Here is a 6,590-nt window from a genome sequence, read left to right on the forward strand (position 1 = left end):
GTTTTTCAGGCTAAGGTTTGTGGCAGATGGCCTATAATACCGTTGTTTTTTTTATTTTTTGTTAAGGTCTTGTTTTACAAAATTTACGGCTCAATTGGGAGACACACTCGGGAAATTAATTTGAATGGGTCCTTGTGCTTCTGCACAAGGACCTGCTTAATTTTCAAGGACTGCGTAATTTTCCGTGGGGAAGGGATCAACTGTCCCTCTCAGACTTCAGTCCCCCCGACCCCAGTTCTCCCCCCCCCCCAGCTGAAATTTGGTTTCTTCCAAAATCGTGTTAAAACTAAGATAAATCTGCATAATTCAAGCATCAGCAGAAAAAGATCATGGGGTTGAGCTGAAAACAGGTAGAATTAAATTGAGTTCATTTGTATAGGGGTTGAGTTACATAGGTTTGAGTTAAATAAGGGTTGAATTGCACAGTAGTTGAGTTCAATGAGGGATGAATTAGGTGGAGGTTGAGTTGAAAGGAGGGTTAAGTCAATAGGGGGGTTAGGTTCAGTTGCATGGGAACCGATAAATTGCAATCAAATCGAAAACAGTCGTGTTTCGGTTTTTTTTTTTTTTTGGGGGGGGGGGGGTCAAAAAGAGACGTTGATGGCTGGTAATTAATCCATTTATTGCTTAACGTTTATGTTTTTGTATGATCTATATTCTGATGGCTAAATAAGAGACTCTGACAGATAAAAGTAATTTCATCACATAATTTGAAGATACTAAGAAAATTATTAGTAGCCCAGTTAGAAATTCGAAAAAACAGGATGCACTTTACTTATAGATCTATGTTCGGCATAGAGTGAGTAGTGAAGGGTAACTTCAGCGGACCGAATTATCCAAAAAAGGGGATTCCTGCAAAAATATGTGTTTACTACTTAAATGATTTGTTTTTTAGACATATCGAGTTAGAAAAGCTGTACAATTCTAAAGATTTTTTTTTGGTTACCTAATCAGATAGAGTTTTTCACACTTTTTTTTATTTTATGAGGAGAGGGCTAGTTGCTCATATATCTGCCTATAGTCCTATCACCTGTTTACAGCATCAAAATTTATTGTCTCCAAAAACCATTAATTTTTTATATATTATAAACAAAGTTTAGGTGCATATTTTTTAGGGGGGAGGGGTACCAGTGGCTTTTGGACTCCCTTATTGGTATTTGTTGGCTGTTTGTCCTTTAAAATGTTGACCTTCTGAAGTCGTACGTATCCCTGAGCCCCTCTGGATCATCAAAACATTGATTTAGGAAATATAAATTATTGTCCTTTAACTAAAACACTAAAAAAAGTGGCAAATTAACGGGTCTCATGATCACTTTCTTTTTGTTTGGTCACATTAATGAGACGTAAACTAACTAAATCACTTTTTGACTTTATTCGCGAATTAATGAATGCCAAATTCATGAAATCAATTTTTGGTTTTATTCAGGAATTAATGGTTTATAAATTCACCCAATCACTTTTTGAGTTTATTCGCGAATTTATGGTTCAAAAATTCACCAAATCACTTATAGGTCTTATTCACGAATTCATGGGTCATAAAATCACTTTTTGGTTATGATCACAATTCACCAAATCAATTTTTGGTTTTAATCGTCAATTAAGAGGTCACAAATTCATAAAACCACATATCGCAATCTAAGCAATTTTTATTGGCTGTGAACAGGATTGTTTTTGGTTAAATTTGTAACTACCAAATAACTATAATTATAGTCCTTTTTAAATAGTTTAGTCCCTCCCTATGACTGTTAAGTTTCAAATTTAAATTGTGAAATTGTCACCGAGATACGAAGGCAAACAATAATGAGCTATGTCGCCAAAAGACAGTATATTTTTGTTCAGGGGGGGGAGGGGTTGCCGAAAGAAAACTGTACAAAACGCAACGAAATTTTTTCTAATTTTGTACTTGTCGGGCAATTTTTTTTCTTTTAAAAATGCACTAAATATATTTCACTTCTGCAATTATATTTCAATTTTTGGAAACTACTTCTTTGCTGTGTTTTTGAAAGAATTCAATTGGATAATTTTAGGCCTAGGCCAGTAATTTTTCCTCCCAATATCTATATTGTCCGGTACTTAAGTAATAACTCTGATTCTATTGTGCCTAAGTGTAGGTTCTTCGAACACACGGTTCCACATTTTGAGAAAGTTCATCGCAATGCAAAACACATATTGTCTGAGAATTCATGTTTTGGGGTAGTTCATCGGAACAGTGAAACATTGTGTGTTATGGTCCATATTTTGGAGAAACCCATTGGAATCGCAAACACAGTGTGCTTGCTCTAAGACTATATGAAATTATAAAAAGAAAATCATATGTACGTGGATAATGTGCTCTTTAATTCTTCAGCCAACTGGAAAAAGAATCCATAAAAGAAGGCCGAATAAAAAATTTTCAACTTTAAATAAAAAATAAAAAACTGTCAATATAGATATATATCCCAAATTATATAAGCCCTCTCATCATTATTATTTAGTCTACAACCTTTAAATAAGTTTGAATAAAAAAAAAATATTTTGGCAAAAAAAAAATGTATAACTCATAATTTTTATTTTAAATACTCGTTAAAAACAGATATTAGATAATGTCATGCTGCTTAAATTTTAATATATTCGTAAAGGGAAATTCTTTCTTGACTATTCTTGTTCTAGATTTATTTTCTTAAGTTTTTTTACCATAATTACACATTTTCCAAGATTGAACTTCCTGCTGATATATCTTCACTTGATTTTGACCTGTTTTCAATAAGTTTGAATAAAAAAAATATTTTGGCAAAAAAAATGTATAACTCATAATTTTTATCTTAAATACTCGTTAAAAACAGATATTAGATAACGTCATACTGCTTAAATTTTCATATATTCGTAAGGGGAAATTCTTCCTTGACTATTCTTGTTCTAGATTTATTTTCTTCAGTTTTTTTTACCACAATTACACATGTTCCTTGATTGAATTTCCTGCTACCATATCTTCACTTTATTTTGACCTGTTTTCAATAAGCTTGAATAAAAAAATATATTTTGGCAAAAAAAAATGTATAACTCACAATTTTTTTAAATACTCGTTAAAAACAGTTATTAGACAACGTATTACTGCTTAAATTTTAATATAATCGTAAGGGGAAATTCTTCCTTGACTATTCTTGTTCTAAATTTATTTTCTTAAGTTTTTTTTACCATAATTACATATTTGCCTTTATTTAACTTCCTGCTACTATATCTTCATTTGATTGTGTTGCGGAGCAATTGTGTTGCGGAGCAACACTACTGCTTTCGTATTTTTTTGTTTTTTTTTCACCGTGATCAGCGACCTGTAGCTCCGAAGTGGTAAGAGTTAAAAATTTGAGATTTTTCAGAGGGAAGGGAAACATAAAACAGAGTAAAAAAGTTCCAGAGAAGTTCCTAAAATTTCTAACAGTTTTCCATAAAAAAAAATAAAATGGTTTTTTTCTTAGAAACTGTGCGTTCGATGTTTGGCGTCAAGTTAAGACGACCCTAGCTTCGGAAATAAACTTGTTAGAAATACAGTAATCATTTGTCTCTTCGAGAACCGGAGCACAAAATTCCGTAGCTCTTACAGATTTCCCGGAAATAATTCCGGAAAAGTCCATCTCGTTCCGATTTTTTTTGGAATTTTCTCAAATTTTCGATTTTGATGTTTTTTATATTTTTATCGAGTAGTGCTATGAAAAGTATGCAAGAAGAAGTGAAATGTTCTATATACCAAGTTGCTTCGTTCTCTAAGAAATAATTTCCGAAGTTTCGACGTTCTAGAGGTAACTTCTGTTCTGGACCAGCTAGAATTTTTTTTCCAACGCGGTTCGACAGGTCTCGATCTCTTAACAACTGGAGCTTACAATAGTTTCTCCGAAATAAAATTCCTTCTTTGGGTTTTTCTATTTGGAAGTTTTGTCATGCCCTCGGGGCAATTTAAATTTTTTGGTGAACTTGGTTTGTTTTATATTTTCCTAGTTTAGACCATCAAAAGTTAAGCAGAAAACTGTAAGACGTTGTTTCCGTATCTCTTTCAGATTTCCCGGAAATAATTCCCAAAATGTGCGTCTCGAAACATAATACTTCGAATTGGCGTCAAGTTAAGACGGCCCTAGTTTCGGAAGTAAACGTTTTAGAGATAAAATAATTATGAACTCATATAGAACTTTTATCGACTTTTTCGAGAACTGAAGCATGAAATTCCGTAGTTCTTACAGATTTCCCGGAAATAATTCCGGAAAAGTCAATCTCGTTCCGATTTTTTGAAATTTTCTTAAATTTTCGATTTTGATGTCTATTTTATTTTTATCGAGTAGTGCTATGAAAGTTATGCAAGAAGAAGTGAAGTGTTCTTTATACCAAGTTGCTTCGTTCTCTTAGAAATAATTTCCGAAGTTTCGACGTTCTAGAGGTAACTTCAGTTCTGGGCCAGCTAGAATTTTTTTTTCTCGTTTATTTCTGGACCAGCTAAACATTTTACCAAACTCAGTTTAGTAGGAGCTCGAAATAAAACCATATCAAAGATGCTTCAAGATAACAATCGAAGCCGCATTAGAAAAATTTTAATTTTTACTAACTTCGGTTCTGGGCCAGCTAGAATTTTTTTTTTCTCGTTTATTTCTGGACCAGCTAAACATTATACCAAACTCAGTTTAGTAGGAGCTCGAAATAAAACCATATCAAAGATGCTTCAAGATAACAATCGAAGCCGCATTAGAAAAATGTCCTCTGAAGGACATAATGGAGACTGTTGCTCCGCAACTGTGTCCCGTAGGGCACAGTTGCACGTGTTGCTCCGCAACTGTGCCCTAAGGAACAGGGCAGAGTTGCTGCAACACTTCCCGTTGCACAGGCAACGGAGGTCTAGTTTTTACCTGTTTTCAACGTGCATTTTCAACACTTGTACATGCGTGTCAATATTTACTAGGTCTGGATATCGCTATTTTCCACCATTCTATATTTCGTAATGTTTGCTTTGGATGAATTCGTAGCTCTTCTCAAAATTATTTAAAGCACTCAAATTTTATATGATGAGGAAAAGAGCTACTGTTGGCTGATCTATTGGGACGAAAATGTCTTTATTAACTAAAGGAAAGTTTAGTCAAAACTTGTTGAACTTGTGATTTTTCAAGATACAATATGTTTTCTTTTGGCAAAATTTACCAAAGCCAAAGGTGATAGCCTAACTCGTTCCCTGTGGGATAAGAAAATTCAGTACTTATGTGTTATAGCGACCCCAGTCAAGAAGAAAAGTTAGGTTAATCCTAATGAAATATACCTAAAGAAAATAAAAACATAATACTTTAGTAACAAAATTATGTAAACTACAACAAAGAAGGTGGAAAGCAGGCCGCCCAGAACGCAATATATTAAACTGCTAACCTAACCTAGCCTAAATATCAACTCTATATATTGAATATTTAATCAAAATATACCTGCGTAGTACTTTATCTCACTGTGCCTAAGTTAATTGTCTCCGAATGCAGACAGACAAACTGGCTTGTACACAGACAGATCAGATCAAACTTCGTGACTGGGGTCGCTTTAATATATAAGTACTGAGAATTCCAATGATGGACTTAAAAACACTTTATCTGAAAATAAATATAGCAGTTCTTTTAACATGTGATTTGATTCATGATGCCTTATTTCTTAATTTTTTTCTTTAACTAAGACTTGTGTTTCCATATTATTTATTTTTCTCAATTTTCTTGTTTTTTGCACGCCCCAGTTTTAAATATTATGCTAGTTTGCTATGAAATGTGCTAACCCTAGAATGCTGACCAGCTCAACAGCAGCGTCATCTATGAATTCTTTAAATGAGTCAATTACAAATCGCTTTCTTGGACAAAATTGGTCTAACCTTTAGAGTGAAGAGAATGCAATCATAACTCGCTCTCTTTGAGATAAACAAATTCCAATGGGGGAATTTAAAAATGTCTTTTCTAAATACATCTTTACTAAATGTTTTAGACCAGGGAGCTTATGTTTGAAAACAAGAACACAAGTGAATCTGAAACATTAGATTATGTAATAGTATCAATTGAAAGATGTATATTTACTATGACCATTTCATTTAAGATTTTTCTTTCTTTTCTTATGCATACTAGTTTAAACATTTCTCTAGTTTGTTTTTAAACGAACTAACCATAGAGTACTAGCAAGTTTAACTACACTGTCATTTCTAAATTCTATGAGTGGGTCAAATTACAAACTGTTTTCTTGTAACGAAATTAGCCTAAACTCATATATGTATTTTTTTGCATATTAATTCGTCCATACCAAAGCTTAAAATATTTGGAGATAGGAAAATTTCAATCGGAGAATTTAAAGCTACTTATTCTATTAATGGAAATGGCGATCCTTGTGATATGTAATGCGCCTTGGTTAAGAAGCATCCCTGTCTAAGAATTTACACTTTGGGGCGGACATTTATTTACTATCCATTTAAGGTGGAGATAAAATTTAAAGAAGTATAGCTGTGTTGTGATGTATTTTTCCACCGTATTATTAGCATTATACAGAGTGGCTTAATTTGGTCAAAACCGTGGGGGGGGGGGTCAAGTTGGAGCCAATTTTCCCAAACCGAGTGAAAACGA

Source organism: Artemia franciscana, chromosome 3, assembly GCF_032884065.1.
Source record: "Artemia franciscana chromosome 3, ASM3288406v1, whole genome shotgun sequence".
Classification (NCBI taxonomy): domain Eukaryota; kingdom Metazoa; phylum Arthropoda; class Branchiopoda; order Anostraca; family Artemiidae; genus Artemia; species Artemia franciscana.